Raw genomic sequence first — 18712 nt, 5'->3', positions numbered from 1 at the left:
CTTATATAATTACGTGGCTTAAAAGAAAATTAGCCTTCTGTTCCTTTTTTTTTTTTTTCTGCAGTGCTGTGAATGTTAATGGAGAAAGGTCATCGTTGTAAAATTGATATAAAGGGCTTAATATATCAATATCTATTGCATTTATAGGCATGGCATTCACTGGACCTGGTGACATGGATCCTCAGAGTTTCTTTCTCTTGATGTATGTCAGGGAGAGAAGGTAAGGACGAAAAGTGAGTGGAAAAAAAAAGTTCGATTGAAATGTCGCTCCCAAAGCAGAAACGAAACGAAGAAAATTATTCTTTTTCGTTTTCGAGATGTCTACGTTATTGAATAAATTAATAAACAAGTTAACACATTAGAAAAAAAAAAACTGAGATTGATGATTAATAAAAAAGGAAAAAAAAACTAATGAACAACTGCAGGTAAACAATAAGAAATGAGTAAATCAGTAAATACTCGCGAAGGAAAGTAAAACTATGTGTAAAATTGTTCAAGAAGAAAAAAGGAAAATATTTTACGAAGGCAGCAAATGATAAACGAGATGGCTTTACATTAACTTTCACCCCATACACACAACACGAATAAAAAATAATAGCCTATAAATGTATCAGTAAGAATCCGCGAGGGGAACCATATAATAAAAAAAAGCAAGAAAAAAGAAAAAAAAAAGAAAAGAAAATAGATAAATAAAAAAGATCCATTATGTTAGCAATGAATGGGAAAGAAGTTTTAAATAAATGTTTATCGCCATACGTAGCACCCAATGCGAAAATCAGTAAATAACATAATAACAAGCCTCCAAGGAAACTGAAAATGCAAACCTAAAAAAAAAAAAAAGAAAGAAAGAAAGAAACAAAACCCACAAATGTAATAATGACGAAGCGGGTCTGCACTCACATTTCACCCACACACACGACTCGCGCCGTCAGTTTTCCCAGTACTGTACAGCCGGAGAATTGTTGAGTGAACGGATGCATTTGAGCCAATAAACGTCACCACCACGCCACATATCGACCCTGCCTTTTACGTCGCCCACGTGTTGAAAAATGGGGAGGGGGGGTGACAACACAATGCACGGTGGTTAAAAGGGAAAGCGAGAGAAAAAGAGAGAGAGGTATAAAGAGAGATAAGAATACCATAACACGTTGTTCCATTAGTACAATTACATCGCTCAGTCTATATATCTGTCTATCCTCGGACAAATGGCAAGGAAGAAAATATATATAAAAAATGGATGAAACAAATAGACTAGGAAGGCACGAAATGTGTGTAATAAAATAGCGATAGTGGTGTAAATTGTCTCTGTAATTCCTTTTCGTAACGCATGCACTGAAATTAAAATAAAAGCGAAAAAGTAAATAAAACTAGGGTAATATATTTGAGTTTTTAAGGGGAAGAGATGTGTGTGTGTGTGTGTGTGTGTGTGTGTGTGTGTGTGTGTGTGTGTGTGTGTGTGTGTGTGTGTGTGTGTGGGTCTTACCACATGACTTGGTATTAAATAAACGACACAGGACATGTCTTAATGGAAAAGTGGATTAACTCACTCCCTCCCTCACTCCCTCCCTCCCTCTCTCCCCTCCTCCCTCCCTCTCTCTCTCTCTCTCTCTCTCTCTCTCTCTCTCTCTCTCTCTCTCTCTCTCTCTCTCTCTCTCTCTCTCTCTGTCTCTCTCTCTCTCTCTCTCTCCTCTCTCTCTCTCTCTCTCTGGCAGGCTTGAGAGAGTAGAGAGAGAGAGAGAGAGAGAGAGAGAGAGAGAGAGAGAGAGAGAGAGAGAGAGAGAGAGAGAGAGAGAGAGAGAGAGAGAGAGAGAGAGAGAGAGAGAGAGAGAGAGAAATGGTTAAAATAACTGTAATTTAGGAAACATTTGGGTGAAAACTTTAAGGCTGCAAAAAATATATGAAAGACTAACTGTGGGAACCGAGGCAGATGAGACTGACGGAAGGAAGGAAGGAAGGAAACAAAACAAAAGGGAAGTTTAGACCGAACACAGGAAACTCGGGAGGAGAATTGTGAGGTAAACTGTTAGATAGACGGAGTGTGCTTGACTGGCATAATAGAGTTAAGGGGCGTGTGGAGAGATGAGTGATGGGTAGATGGATGAATGGAAAAGTTAATGGCATAGATGGATTGGTAGGAAAGTAGATAGTTAGGTAGGTAGGTTGATATATAGATAGATAAGTAAGTAGAAATAGATTAATAGATACTCATTGATAAAGATATTCAAATAGATATATAGATAGATACATAGACAAAGAGAAATAGACAGACAATCTGAAAAACGCACAAACAAAAAGACATAGACCAAAGATAGATAGATAGATAGATAGATAGATAGATAGATAGACAGATAGGTAAATATAGATAGATAGATAGATAGATTGACTGCTAGATAGACAGAGATAGCTACATAAATAAAGATAGACATAAACAGATAGATATAAGCAGACAGATAGAAAATTGCAACAGGTAAATTGATAAATAGGTAACCAGTACTCGTACACAGACAATGACATAAATAACGGAGGCAGATATATGACTGTCATAGATGCATAGATAAATAGGTAATGGATACACATCAGGCCCATACTAGATAAATAAAGACATCTGTATATACTAAAACCGGGTAGGAAACTGTTATAGATCCATACGTTTATAAACAATGTACCAAAAATACGTTCATAGAGAAAACATGATAATTATTAGATTCATAACAGTTAACAATAGGTAACAGCTTAGGTTAGGTTAGGTTAAAAGTAGAGAAAGATAGATTAACTGTAATAAATTCAAACATAAATGGATAACGAACCGATAATGCTTCAACATTATAAATAAACAACGGAAAGGTAAATATAATGAAAGCCAGAAAGGCAATAAGTACGTAATAGGTAACAGGTAACGATAAATGCGAGATATGTAGAGCAGAAGCAAAGAAGATAGATAACTGATAATCTCACATAAATAGATGATGAACCGATAATACACAAATACTAACATCGGAAAGCTAATTACAATGACAAACAGACAACAGCTACGCAATAGGAAACAAATAAAAATAAGTCACAGCTACATTGTTGGGAGGAAATAGAATAACAACAGCGTAACATTCCACACCACTCCCTTTGTTAGTATGAGCCAGGAGAGATATTGGCACCACTTGGAGGGACAAAGGAAGGCAGAGTTTTTATGAAAGTACTTCGCAGCAGTCTCGGAAAAAGCCTGAAAGCAATCAAGCAGTTCAAGCTTTTTATCAGGAACTGGATTCTGCACTGAGGTTGGAACACAAATAATCGAGTTTTTTTTTTTATGGGACACAGGGAACAAAAATAAATAAACAATTGAATGAATGAATAGATAAATAAAAATGGTAAAATGGATAAATAAATAAATTAATGAATAGATGAAGTAATAAGCAGATAAATAGATAGATATGTAAACAAGTAAATAAGTAAATAAAAAAAATAACCTCAGTAAATGCTGGAAATGAACAAACAAGTCAATAACCAAATTATAGTTTATGAACATGTATTTTGCCTCTTCTTCAATTCCAAGTCCTTTGATTTGCTGAGTCTCCCTGTATAATGCACTAACTGATATATTCTTAACACACCATATCACTAAAAATTGAGGGAAAATACAAGACATAATGCAAGTAAACGGAGAAGAATACTTTTGTTCTGATCGCTACAGTACCCATAATAAAATCTCGACTAATATGGTGATCTATTTTGAGTTTAGACAAGGCAGCATCATCATCTGTATATTCTGCCCCTAATATGATCCTAATGCATCTCTCTCGTAATCTTCCCAGTTAAGTGTTGTATTTGTGTTGATCCTGGATGCAATGCGTGCGCGGCTTATCTAAGTGTTGTGTGAGTACATTCAGAATAAAGGGTAGTTATTGTATTCTGACTGAGGCTAAAGTGCCGAAAGTGATATTATAGAACAATGCATATATCTGCTTCCTTACGTGTGTGGTTGACGTAGATACTTCATATTCATGTACTTACGCATGAAATACAAAATATACTTGTGTGGTTGACGTATATACTTCATAGATATTCATGTACTTACGCATGAAATACAAAATATACTTGTGTGGTTGACGTAGATACTTCATAGATATTCATGTACTTACGCATCAAATACAAAATATACTTGTGTGGTTGACGTATATACTTCATAGATATTCACGTAATTACGCATCAAATAGAAAATATATACATTAATGATACTCTTTTGACGGTTTTCTTTATAGACTGGCATCTTTAGTGGGTCTTTTTTTCTTTCTATTTTTACTGTTTTTGTTGTCCTTAGCAGATCCTTCTTTATATAAAAAAAGGTAAATAACTAATTGATAGATTGACATATAGACAAATAATAGATAGATGAATAAGGAATGCGACACAAAGATACCAAATAGAGAGAATAGCGAACATAAACAAACATAAATCATGAACCGATCAAGGAGAGGAAGTAAAAATAATCTGTAAAACTCGTGTGTCCTCGCCGCCTCTGAAGACCAGCACCGCCTTTCCATCATCCTCTATCTCTGAACACGACTGAATGTAGACAGAGGCATACATAAATTAAATAACATAAAACATACAAGAATAGCCGTAATAGGAATATCGGCGTTTAAATAAAAAAAGAACAGTTAGATAAGCAATCGGACACAAAGATACTAAAGACAGAGATAGATAGAAATAACTAAGACAAAATAACAAACAAAAATACTCTAGATAAATCGTAAATCAGTCAACGAGAGGAAGTAAAAATGATCTTTAAAACTCGCGTGTCCCCAAAGCTTCTAAAAACCCTCATCACCATTTCATCTTCCTCAACGAAATATATGTTTTTCTTCACATGCAGGATCCTCAACTCATCTGAAGATTATCACCACGAGGTTAAAAGTTTTCCCCTGAACAAACTTCCTCTTATCCCAATCCTTCTTCACGTCGTTCTTGGGGAGTCCCGTACTATATATTTCAACTGTTTTACTGTTTTTTTACGTATAAGGGAGGGCGGCCAGGGGCATAAAAAAGTTAAAAAAGTAGAAGAAAAAAGTCACTTATAGCTGTTCCCATAAAAGAACCATGGAAGAGGATTCGAGAGAAAGGGCAATTTATTTTATGAGGTGTCTTGATGTTCCTCTACGATCGTCTTTTGTTACCCTTCACAACACCCAGACGTGCTCACATAGACACAGACGAACGAAAGAGAATATAGGGAGTTAATGTTGACTTTTCTTGGTTACCTAGCTATTCAAGTGACTCTAGTAAAAGATAAATAAATAAATAAAACAGGTATCAGATAGATCGTAGATGCTCATGAAAAAAGAGAGAGGAATCATCGTTGGCTTTTTTAGATTATATAACTATTCAAGAGTAAACAAATAGGTGTCTGACATGTTGTAGATATCTGTGGATTAAATGGTGAAGCAGTGAAAGGGTTTACAACTCAAAAGAAAACGCAGGAACGAAAGACAAATTGATTGATTTGTGTTAAGGCGAACGAAAGAGAGAATATTAGGTTACTGCTCTCTCTCTTCTAGGTTACATAACTATTCAGAAGTATAAAAGATTATTGTCTGACAAGTTGTAGGTGCTTAATAGAAAATTATACACCAGTGGAAGGATTAACTGCTCACACAGACACAGGCAAAAAAAAAAAAAGGAGAGAATATGAACCTACTCTCGCCTTTCCCAGGTTACACAACTCTTCGAAAGGCTTTAGTAGTAAAAATAGGTGTAAGGTAAATTGCGGGTGCTGAAAAAATAGGTGTAAGGTAAATTGCGTCTGCTCAAAAGAAAATGCCAGCTTACACAACTATTCAAGAGACAAAAAAATATATGTCTGATAAGCTGGTGGTGCTTATGGAAAAACTCATCAAAGGGTTAACCGCTAGAGAAATATCCAGCAAAGGTCGAGAAGATAAAAGTATATTAGAAAAATTACTGGAAACTTGAAAAGAAGTACAAAAGATATGATAAATTCCAGTATTGCGTAATTTGTCCAGAGAGAGAGAGAGAGAGAGAGAGAGAGAGAGAGAGAGAGAGAGAGAGAGAATGAAAGCAGTTAGGTTTGTTCCATCTTTACAAACGAATGATTAGGAGGAAATACGCTTCAACATATTTCAAAACCGACTCGATCAAACTAAATCTTAAGAACTATTATAGATAAACCAAACAGCAATAACGAGAATAATACGCACGGAACTGAAATGAAGGAAACATAACACTGATATAGGCAGTAGATACATGGAAGTGAAACAAAGCGTTAAATATAAAAAAAAGGTTAAAAGAGGAAGCACTGGGTAGAGAATTCACAAGCAACATCATTTTCTCTCTCTTACAAATAAAATAAACCAGCTTTACGTAAAGTTAAGGTGAAAACAAAGCATCCACTGTATACTGAAAAAAAATAAAATAAAAGCGTGAAAATAAATAAAAAAATAACATTGCATATTATATTAAATAACACGCAAAAATGTTCTTTCCCTTATGCAGAAAGGTAATGGATTCTCAGTAACGGTGATAAGCATTAATAAACAAAGGTGAACTAATACATGAAAAAAAAAAAATACACTGAATGAAAAAGGGAAAGGAACAGAGAGTACAAAGAGCACAACATATTCTCTCTCATAGCAAAAATAAGAAAAAAAAAAGAGAAGGGGCAAAAAACGAAGAAAAAAATAATAATACAAAGTGATATACTATACTATACATACATACATACATACATAAAAAAAAACATACACTAAACATTTTCTTATACAGGAAAAAAAAAAACAGAAATAAACTCAAGTACACGCACACACACACACACACACACACACACACACACACACTAAAAAAAGAACCAAGAGCCAGTAAAAAAAAAAATACATACAGATACACACACATACATACATACATACAAAAACACTTTCTTATACATACAAACAACACATAAAAAGAACCCAAAGACACACACAAAAAACAAACAAACAGAAAACAATGAAAATAAGATAAAAAAAAAAAAACGCATCTTCGCTCATCAGTGCTTATTTTTAGGAAGGAAAAACAAGGCGTCTAACTCAAGATGTAATTAAGTTTCCCCGTGATGAACGCTGCGCATCAGAGTGACGAGATTAATTGGGAGGAAAAAACGACACAAGAAGGGTGAGAAGAACGGAGAAGGAGGAGGAGGAGGAGGAGGACGAGGGAGGGAGGGAGGGAGGGAGGGAGGGAGGGAGGGAGGGAGGGAGGAAGGAAGGAGAAGAGTACGACGAAAGAAGGAGGAAGAAATGCAGGTGGAAGAGGAGGAGAAAAAAGAGGAGAGAGAAGAGGAAGAAGAGACACAGAACGAGGAAACAGAGACAGAGGAGAAAGAAGAGATATAGGTGGAAGAGGAGGAGGAAGAGGAGTACCACGAGAAAAAAAAGGAGGAAAAGGAAGAGTACATGGAGTAGGAAGAGGAGGAGGAGGAGGAGGAGGAGGAGGACTAAAAACGACTAGAAGAAAGAGGAACACAAAGAAATACAAAAGAACAAACACCAAGAAACTGGCTGACCTCCACGAGTTTGTTTGCGAAAAGAAGAACCAAGGGTATTAGGAAGAAGAGGAGGAAGAAAAAGGAACAAGAGGAAGAGCAAGAACAGGAAGGACAAGACAAACCAAAAAAAGATGGAGAAGTAGAGGAAAGAGAAGAGGAGAGGAACCAAGAACAGGAAGAGAGGAAGGAGGAAGAAGAGGAGGCACAAGAACAGAAAGATGAAGAGGAGAAAGAACAGGAAGAACAGTAGGAGGAAGAGTAGGAGCAGAGAAGATAAGAAGAATAAGAGAAGAAGAGAGAAGGACTCAGAAAGCAAAAATGAAAAGAGGAAGGAGGAAGAGGACAAGGAGGAGAAGCAAGAACAGGAAGAGCAAGAGGAAGAAGTGAAGAAAAAAAGCAAAAAAAACAGGAAGACCAAGAGGAAGAGGAGAAAGGAGAAGGAGGAGAAGCAGAGAGAGCAAGACCAGGAAGAGCAAGAGGCGACATCCCAATCTTGAGCACAATATACGCGGTGACCTTGCAAGTTGGTGCCATCGCTTCGAATAGCCTGGAGGAGAGGGCCCCGTGCTGCGCTGGCCTGGCTTACTTCAGTCCTTTATCTCAATACCTGACACCACTCCGGGGATTAGCGTGTGTTCTTACGTGTCTCTATGTTGATGGGTAAACACAGGCAGGCAGACAGATAGACAGACAGATAGATGGATATAGATAGACACAGTTGGAGAGATAGACAGGCAAGGAGAGACAAGCAGACAAAAGGATACGAGAGAGAAAAAGAGAAAGAGATAGAGAGAGAGAGAGAGAGAGAGAGAGAGAGAGAGAGAGAGAGAGAGAGAGAGAGAGAGAGAGAGAGAGAGAGAGAGAGAGAGAGAGAGAGAGAGAGAGAGAGAGAGAGAATTGAAAGAAGTGAAAAGAAACAAAAAAACAAATGAGAAGCATAGAAAGTAACACACACACACACACACACACACACACACACACACACACACACACACACACACACACACGGATATAAACAAAAGATAAAGAGACAAAAGAAAAAAAAAGAAAAGGAAGACAAAATGAAAGAGGTAAAGAAATACACACACACACACACACACACACACACACACACACACACACACACACACACACACACACACACAAACACACACACACACACAAAGCATCGAGGTAATCACGCCGTCGACAGAGAAATACGAGTATAACGCTGAGAAGATTTGTCAAAGGATGTTTCGCATATTTTCACCTCCGAAACGCACGACAGAGAGAGAGAGAGAGAGAGAGAGAGAGAGAGAGAGAGAGAGAGAGAGAGAGAGAGAGAGAGAGAGAGAGAGAGAGAGAGAGAGAGAGAGAGAGAGAGAGAGAATGAAGTAGAAAGAAAGCTATGCACTCAAGAGGAAAGGACGCTCTTTTCTTCACAAGGTCGCGAAGGAAAATTGAATGAGTCAAAATGTAGTCAGGTAAAAATGTGAGAATATGTTCCAAGACAGTGTAAGAGACGAGGCACAAGGCAGAAGCAGCGCAGAAGTATAACATAAGAGGAAGACGCGTGAAAATTAATACCTAGACCAAAATAAAATAAGTGAAATGACAATGACAGAAGCACCACAAAAGTTTAAAATAAGATGAAAGGAAGACCGATGAAAATTACGCGAGCAAAAAAAAAAAAAAAAAAGAGAATTAAAGAAAGACTGAATAAATGACACAGAAGCTACATAGAAGAATAAGCTAAAAATGAAGAGAAAAGAAAATTAGCACATGTTAAAACAATACATTAGTGAATTTACGAAAGAATGAATACATGAAACAAACAAAGCAGAGGAAAGAATAAGATAAAAGAAAGACAGATGAAAATTGTTATAAAGGAGCAAAGGTGACAAAACAGTAAATTAAGAAAACAATAAAAAATGGAGAACGAAAACTAATAGATCTTGGCACCGAAAGAAAGTGAGAAAAAAAAAGAGTAATCGTAAAACATTAATGAAAATTAATTAGTATAAATTAATATTAAGCAAGAATTAAAGGTAAAATACGACAACAACTAAGAGAATTCCAGGAGAGAAACAGGGACGAACAAAATAAACCAGAGAAATATGACACTAATAAGAATACAGACACTAACGAAGGAAATAAGGAAGGAAGGCAAATAAAAGCAGCAATAAAAAGCTAAACAATTAAGGGAAGTAAGAGAATTCCGCGAGAATCCAGCAAAATTCGTGAGATCTCGAGTAAATATGAAATTCTACTAAAAGAGGAAGGAATTAACGAAGGAAATAAAGACGGAAGGTAAATGAAAAATAGGAGTAAAGAGAGAAAGATGGAAACTTTTTTAAACTTCGAGAAATAATGAGCGTTGGTTCCCGCCGTCAAATTTTCAAGAATTCCTGAGTTAAAAGTTTAAAATATTTTTTTTTTTTTTATGTGATAGGAGAAGGAAGGTGAAGGTAATTACGGTAGTGAGAAAATACAAACTGTGCTCGCCTCCGAAATATAATGATTATGCTAACTGCCTCTTTATGACCCTTAAGTTTATATACATCCTGCCGAGAGGCGTCCACTAGTCACTTACATCTGTTACGTGGTTGTGAAGGAAAGGAGGTGGAGGTGACAGTTAGTGAAAGGTGTGAGTCCAGATGTTTCCCCAAGGGACAGACACATCTAGGGAAGTGAGGTGAGTTGTGAAGAGGAGAGGGGTGCATGTTCATGTGTTTGTGTGCATGATAACATATGCATATATATAATGGATAATATATGGTACACACTCGCACTCACAGTCACTCACTCACACACATCATTCACACTCTTATCACCGTCGACCACTGGTGGAGGGAACATACTCGGAAATGAATAAATAAATATACATATAAATAAATAAATGAAATACAAGAGCATAGTCTACACATAACAGCAAATTAAGGAATAAATTAGTATTAAGAAAGAAAAGAACGTGTCTCAAATTAGATACGACAGAGGACTTAAAGGAATAAAAAAAAAAAAAAATAGAAAAGTAAAGCAAAAATGAAGAAGACAAAGTAACTCACTAAAAGACAAAAAAAAAAATAAATAAATGAAAATATAAAACCAGTGAATCATTTTACATCACCAAGACGCAAATACGAAAAGAAACAAAATTACGGTAATTAAACTGAAGACAGCAAAGTAAATAAAAATGTCACCCATTAAACTCCGCAAGAAAATGAAAATACAAAGTCTTGAATTCTCGCACAGTACAAAGATGCAGACAAATTACGATCTCGGTGTTATGTTGTTCAGGTCTTTCTTAGCCGCATGACATTCTTCACCTAATAATGAATGAAGTACATACTCTCATACATGTGCCTATCCCTATCCATGGGAGTTGCTGATTGGTTCTCAAATACAGTGGTAAATGGGTGTAATGGAATTGATATTCAGATCGTTAGTGCCGAGTCAGTTAGCTATAATTAAAAGATTTGACAAATTTTGGATGGGGATGATAAACAGATACAGACAGTCATTTTTTCACATAAACTATTACATGTAGGTCACTTATTTTCTTATGTTATGTTTTATTTACTGCACTCTTCTGTCTACTTAAAATGCGTAGTCTTTTAAAAGAGTATTATCACTAGGCTTAGCATAATTATCCACTTAAAAATGGCGAAATGGGCATACAAAATAAGCAGTGAAAACTGATACATATGCAGTTAAACATGCATTGTTATACAGCGAAATAAATATTCACTGCCTCTTCATAACAGTTTACATCACGGAACACAATGTATTAACGCAATCATTTATCGCAATCATCCATCATGCACGGCTGTCCAGCGTTCACTGACCAGCTAGTCAAGGGTCAATTATCCACACCCTAGCGAGCAGCAAGCACGTCACCGCCCAGCGCCCTAATTATTATAAGAACATATTAAGACTTGAAGTACTATAAACAAGTATAACATTCATTAATAATACCCGCAATTTTCCATGAATATGCCATAAAAACAACAACAACAACAAATACAACAACAACAACAACAACAACAACAACAAAAATAAAAAAAAGAATATGCACTCAGCTTCAAAAATAAGCATTTGCATATGCACACGTGCAAATGCATAATTATCCTAAACCTGATTATCACGCTGTCTGTTGTCTGCGGTGGTAAGTTATACATACAGAAGCAACCTTTAATAGACCCACGTAGATTTCACTTTATAGCTTAAGCTTAACTATATCTTTTTCTGAATGGGTCGCATGGACAGTGCCGCTCTCTTCACTGGTAAGGATGCTATGAGAAGAAAAATCGGTTTATACAGGCAGAAAAAAAGACGAAAATGAAAGTAGAGGGAGTAAGAAGGCATGGAATTACAAGATTAAGGTTCACTGACAGTATGCCGCCCCCTCCCATAAAAAAAAAAAAAATAGTGAGAATCGTAAGGTTTATCAGAGGCTGTGGCGCACGCCTGGAAGGAATGGGAGCGACCGATAAGGAACAACTACCCTAAAGTTAAACAAGAGGAGGGAGAAATAGGAGGCCAACTGGTTTTGGTGCAATGCTCAGCCAGTGCGTAAAGCTTGGGAGTTCGATCCTGGCTCAAGGTGAGAGAGGTGACGCTCACTCCAACCTGCGTCATATGACAATATATAAATTTTTAGCAATAAAAAGTATAGGAAAACGAAGGAAGAAGAGTGAAGAACGGGAGAGTGAGAAAGAACATGCGAGGAAGTGCCGAGATGAAGGCAGTGCTTTAGAAAAGTGACCTGAGGTGATCTATTGCTTGGAACGCCATAACTTGGTCAATCTATACCAGTTAGAGAGAAGAAAAGGAAAGAGAAGGACCAACACGGAAGATCCAGACTGTGAGAAGGAAAGCGTGAAGGAGTGCCCAGACAAAGGCGATACTCTCGACCAATAACTGGATTGAATTATAGCTTGGGCCGTCATAACTTAATCATTTTTTTTTTCTATGTAAGAAGGGCGCTGACCTAGGAGAACAAAAAGGGCTATTAAAGAAAGATCCACTGAAGGTATCAGTCCCCAAAGAGCGTGGTGAAAAAGTGCTACCCCAAAATTAGTGACTTGAAACCTCCCTCTTCAAATAGTTTAAGTCAAAGGCAGGAGGGAATACAAAAACTATTGCGTCACACTTCTTTCCCAGTACCTTGGTCAGTCAGGCAGTCCCTCCAAGACGCAGCTGTTGTGTGGATGTTGGGAAAAGTCTTCCAATTTTGGCGAGGGAAGCGAAACAAAATTCCATTTCTATGTAGTTTCCAAAAATTTGTCTTTCCTCGTTGAAATTCTCATCCTACCAATGCCAGGCAGTCTTAAAATAACACGTTGTCTTTGCTTCGAATTTCTCAAGAAGACACTCAAAGAACCTCAAAAATAATACAGCTGGGTACATAAGAGATTATGGTTTTCTTTTCCTTGTTATTTTATTTTTCTTGGCGCGAAGACGGAGGTGATGGACAGGAGCAATAAAACAGCTGTCCTCCCCGGCAGGTCATGAGAGTGTTCCCTGCTGCCGCTCCCCCACCCAGGCCCGGTGCTCGGTAGCTCCTCAACACTCCATTACGGTGCAGATGAGTCGCGTCTCGCCCGAAGTCGACACAGCAGCAATTTAAAACTGGGCAACAAACTTCCGCCTTGAGACGAGAGAGTACGAGCAAAAGGAGAGGATGAAATTGCGGAAGGTGAGCAAAGAGTGAATATAAAAGGAAAACAAGGTGATCTTTTAAACTAAGAAGACCATGAAGTAAACAAACAAGTACGAGTAAAATAGAAAAAAAAAAGTTGTTAAAATTTAAACTAGCAAGGAAATGAAAGGATTGAGTTAGGGAAGGTGAACAAAGACTAAAATAAAAGGAAGAGATGAAATTTAAACTATATATTAGAATGCCACGAAACAGACAAGCAAGTATTACAGAAGAATAAAAGAAAAACAAGAAGATTAAACAAAGAAGGCCATGGAAAAGACAAGGAAGTATTAGTAAAAGAAGGGATAAAATTGAGGAAGGTGAAAGAACATTAAACTTGAAGAAAAAAATAAATAAACTGAAATTTAAACTAAGAAGTGCTCCTGGTAGAATGAAAGCACACTGAAGAAAAGAAAAGTAATGCTTAGAATTGAGGAAGATGAAGGAAGACTAAAATGACAGAAAACAATGAGAGGAAAAATTAATAAAGAAGAGCATGAAGAAGAAAGAAAGCGAAGAACAAGTTGAGAGGTGAAATTTGAACTAAAAAGAGAATGAAACAGTAAAAAAAAGTGAACTGGGAAAGTAAAGAACAAGATAAAAATAGAGAAATGAGGAATTAATAAAAAAAAAAGAAAACAAAATTTGAAACGAGGTAACGAGGAAATAAACGTAAAGTAAAGCGAGGAAATTTTTGGAGTTTAGGGCAAAGAGGAAATGGAACGAAGATAAAAACTTACAAGAAAACGAAATTGAGAGCCAAGGCATGGAAGAAAACGAGAACTACGGAAGAGAAGATAAAGAGAAAAGAGAACACGAATCAACTGAAGAAAAAAAAGAGGGAACCAGAAAAACGGAGGAAAAAAAAAATGAAAAAAAATAAAGGCACACAATTGGACAACAACAACAACAAAAAAAAGAATAGATAAATCAATAAATAAACAAATGAAAATAAAATCGATGTAGACAATATAGATGAATAATATAATATAGATAAATGAATAAACACACTAATAAATAATCGAATAAATAAATAAATACATAAAATACTACAAGGTCAGCAAGGAAAAGAGAAATAAAGAACAAAAGAATAAACAGAATAAAAATAAATGGAGTAAATACCAAAACGAGTGAATGTGAACAAAGGAGAAGGGAAAATAAAGTAAGAGAATGAGAAAATAAAAGAAAACGAAGCAAAGGCAAACAAAGGAAGACAAAGAAAAGAAAACGAAAACAGAAATAAAATAAACAAATCAATCAAAAGAAGAATGAAAATAAAACCCACAAATGCAAAAAAATGCATAAAATAAACAAATCAATCAAAGAAGAATGAAAATAAAACCCACCAATGCAAAAAAAAAAAAATAAATAAATAAATAAATGAAATAAATAAATAAATAGATAAATAGAACAAGGAAGCAAGGACACGCAAACCAATGGAGAGGAGAAACAGAACGGAGATAAATGGAGGAATAACAGTGAAGCAAAGAGGAAAAAAATAAAGCAAATGGATAGAGGGATGAACACAGAAGCAAGGAAATATGGACAGGAAGAGAAGGAGGAGGAGGAGGAGGAGGAGGAGGAGGAGGAGGAGGAGGAGGAGGAGGAGGAGGAGGAGGAGGACCGCGAGAACGACACGGAGAAATACGAAGAGAAACAGGAGGAAGACGAAAGGCGAAGAGGAGAAGGAAGCGTAGCAGAAGGAAAAGGAAGAGGAAGAGGAAGAGGAAGAAGAAGAGCAGGAGGAGAAGTGGAAGGCCGATAAATCTAATACCCAGCCTCGTAAATCCCGCATCTCACAGGGCACAAGCTCCAGCAGATCCTTTTAACAAATCCACTTAAGAGATCCGTGTCTAGTTTGCGACCTCCCCGCCTCGCCGCCTCGCCTCGCCGCCAGACACTCCGCCAAAAGCTTGCGCGGCGAGGACGTGTTGCATCGCTCCTCGGGTCGATCTTGTCCACAAAGACCTTACCTGGTATCTGCAAATGTCCTAGCTTCGCACGAGGAGTAATTGGACTCCTTTCAAAGGCTAAGGTGTTGTTAGTCGGGTTTACGTGAGTGTTTTTCCCGCTGTTGATGCGGATGCTTGTTATGTTGTTGCTAGAGTGATATAAGGATGTCCTTGAAATCACCAATAACTTCCAGGAAAGCGTGTTGAAAGTGATGGCGATGAGGTGTTGAAATGTTGGAGGATGCGTGTCTTGGTTATTGATCTATGAAAGGCATCAGGGAAGCAGAATATCCTGTGCCGTCTTGGTGAGAAATGATCAATTCGCTGCAATCCCTTCCCTGCTGTTTTTAGGTTCCTTTCAAGCTTACGGTCGTATTCCTAAACGCTTTGTTCTCTCATGGTTAGTTTCCCACTGATGACGCAGAATCTTGTCAAGCTATCACTGCGAATCATGAAAACACCCTTGGAACTATAAATAACTTCCATAAGACCTTGTTAAATGCAAGAGATACGACGTGGAAATGTTTAGAAATAGTCCTAAATCTTCCGAATGCTTATGGCAATATGATCCATAAGGGATAAACCTTACATGATTTTACTGAAAACAAGCAAACCTATAGAGAGAGGAAAAAAGGGCAAGGTGGGAGTGCCAGACCCTTATGGAGAAAGTCCGAAATCCAGTCCAAAGTCACATCGAGAAATGTTTTTAAACCTCCCTCTTGATAGTTAAGTCACAGGCAGGGGGAAATGCGGAAACTGGCAGGGAATTCCAGAGCTTACCAGTGAAAAGGATTAAATAATTAAGAGTTAACTCCTACATTAGTAACGTGGACATGATGTGGGTGGGAATAAATAGAAAATCTCGTGCAGCAAAACCGCGGGAAAGGGAGAGGGAATACAGAGTAGTAACCATGAAAACAACGGTATAAGATAGCAAGAGATACAACATTGGGGTGGTGAATGAGAGAATCAAGGCAGTATGCTAGAGGAGGGGAGTCGATGTGATGAAAAGCCTTTGACTCCACCCTGTTTAGGAGAGTTCATTCAACTGAATCTCCCCTTGCGTGAGACCGGTACTCCTTACATGTACGGATAAAGCCCTTGCATAGAGTGAGCAACTGGTAGGAGGAAGAATATTAGCGGAGGCAACAAAACCGCTTCATCATTAACATATCAATTGGTACACTATATGAAAAAGGCGATATTATTGTAACTGTGCGGCAGGGAAGGTTGATTAAAGAAGAGGAAGTCTGTATTATACTCTAGTTCCTCTTACTTGGTTTAATAAATGACAAAAATATGTAAGATATGAGCAGCTTCTCTTTTTCCCTTTTCTACTGATCTCTCTCTCTCTGTGTGTGTGTGTGTGTGTGTGTGTGTGTAGGAGGACGGCACGTGGGTGTGAATAAGGAGATACTTGAGGTATGAAAACTCAAAGGAAGGAGAAAAAGAGGTAAGGAGAATATGACGGGAGAAGATGGAGGAGGAGGAGGAGGAGGAGGAGGGGGAGACTCAATGCTAACCAAGAGCACACACACTCAGTCACTCAGTCAGTCACACACTCACTCACTCTCTCCTGGCATTCACATACACCTGCGTTGGAGCTTCTAACAGGAAACTCACACAAGATTCAATGGCGCAAATACTCCTTAAACTTCTTACACTCTTCACTCCCTCTCTCATCGCTTCCACCGCATCATATTTCTGGATATTGAGACCCAGAATACTTTGATGTCTCGCCTGAATAAGAACTGAATGAGAGCACCTGTAGGAAAAGACTCTTTGGGTGAAAGGTTAAACTGACGCTATGAAGGACGAGGAGGCTAACGACCACTTATGAGGGCGGGCGCTTGCAGAAGAGGCAGGAGGGGAAGGGGGAGAAGGTGGGGAAGGAGGGAGGGAGGGAGAGCGAGCTTACACATGTTTACTAGTATAACAAAGTAAGATTAGCGGACAAGTTTATAATCGTTTCGTTAGATGTTAGTGAAGAAAAATAAGTGATCTGTATATTATGATGCATTCAAGAAACTTCTCAATGTAATTTTGGACAATAAACGAAGTGAAATGTGCAGGAAGCATTACTCTTAACTGAACGGTATTATATTTTCCGACTTATTTAACGCCGCAGGGATCACATGCTTAACCGCGAGACAGCAAGAAAACACTAGCAGGGCAAGTGTAGTATCATGGCATTAGATAATGACACGAAAAAAAATAATAAATGGACGTGAAATATTACTCTAAACTACGCGATATTGTGTTTTGTACTTCGCTTGGTGCTGCAGGAAACACTTATCTGTCCTGAGGAAAAGAACCGTGATGTAAAACCAGCAGGGCATGAGTAGAATTGTTGCGCAGGAAGATGATATTCATAAGGAAGAGAAGCGAAAAACAGGACGCGCCGCCTTCAATGAGAGGCATTAAGATGAGTTTTCCCTTACAAACTGCGCCTGGTAACCCTTTGGAGCGTCACCCTCAGCTGGAAAAAAGGAAGGATATTAGCGACATGAAATCGTTTCGGACACAGAGAACATGAAATTCTTAGTAATATTACTCTTCAATGAGCTGAGCTGTACTTTTTTTTTTTTTTAATTCTCTGGACGCTCGCTCTAGCTGAAAAGATACAGACAATATCAATATGGTAGTAAATCCGTTTGTACGGTCTACTTGAAAAGACAATATCATCTATACGGGCGTCTTTTAGAAATTAGGCAACAAAGATAACGAAAAAGGTTCCACTGAGGTGCCAGTCCCTAAAGAAAGGTCAAAAGAATCATCCAAAATTAGAGGATAAGTATCTTGAAATCTCTTGAACGTTCTGAGCTGCATTGTCTTTCCCTTATTATTTTTAAAGTTTTTAAACGCCCGCTTTAGTTGAGAAGACAGAATACCACCAACATAGACGTTTCTCGGGGCTTGAATTTGAAATTTTTGTAGTCTCGGAGTGAGAAAAGTTTAGTGAAAGCTGAGTCGTCACTTCTGCCACCAGTCGCGGACACCTTTCCTTGCCACGCACGATCCCTAGGCAGCAGTGTCGTACTTGGCGGCTCCCCAAACACCTTCCCCACCGAGTCAACCCAGTGTGATTCTAGTGGCGGTTTAGTAAGAATTGTGTATCGTAAGAAGAAAACACGAAAGAGTTCAAGGCCTATCCACGTCTATCCACGAGGTTGCCCTTCGTATATTGGATCGTATTAAAAAACGCTTTGCTCTTTCACCACGCCTATTTCCAAAGACCACAGAGATGATTAACAGGATTCTCACGAGTGTTTCTTCTGTTCATAACGTGGGAATCTCTTTCATGTCAGTAGAACCGTAAAAGGAAAAAAAAAAAAAAAAAACTTGTAACTTCAAACTAGAACATTTTGAAAGTAGTGAAGGTGCAGCACAAAAGCGTTTCAGAATACGGCCCATTTATAGACTTTACACACATGAATTAATCCAGGCTAGAGTGGTACTTACATCGCAGTGTCCCTTATAAACGTACCGTAATAGAAGAAACAAAGGGGATCACAACTACTATTCTTCGTATCACCAAGGACTATA

At 37.8% G+C, this 18712-nt stretch overlaps 1 protein-coding gene across 1 annotated transcript in view; it reads right to left on the bottom strand.

Moving 5' to 3' along the window:
• The window catches only part of LOC135115224 (putative neural-cadherin 2), a 111466-nt gene that overhangs the window by 92553 nt on the left and 201 nt on the right, over nt 1-18712 (bottom strand). The gene's annotated exons all lie outside the window — the stretch shown is intronic.

Source organism: Scylla paramamosain, chromosome 2 (genome assembly GCF_035594125.1).
Source record: "Scylla paramamosain isolate STU-SP2022 chromosome 2, ASM3559412v1, whole genome shotgun sequence".
NCBI classification, from domain to species: Eukaryota; Metazoa; Arthropoda; class Malacostraca; order Decapoda; family Portunidae; genus Scylla; species Scylla paramamosain.
Note: the sequence above shows the minus strand (reverse complement) of the source record. Positions and strands in the feature narration are given on the sequence as shown.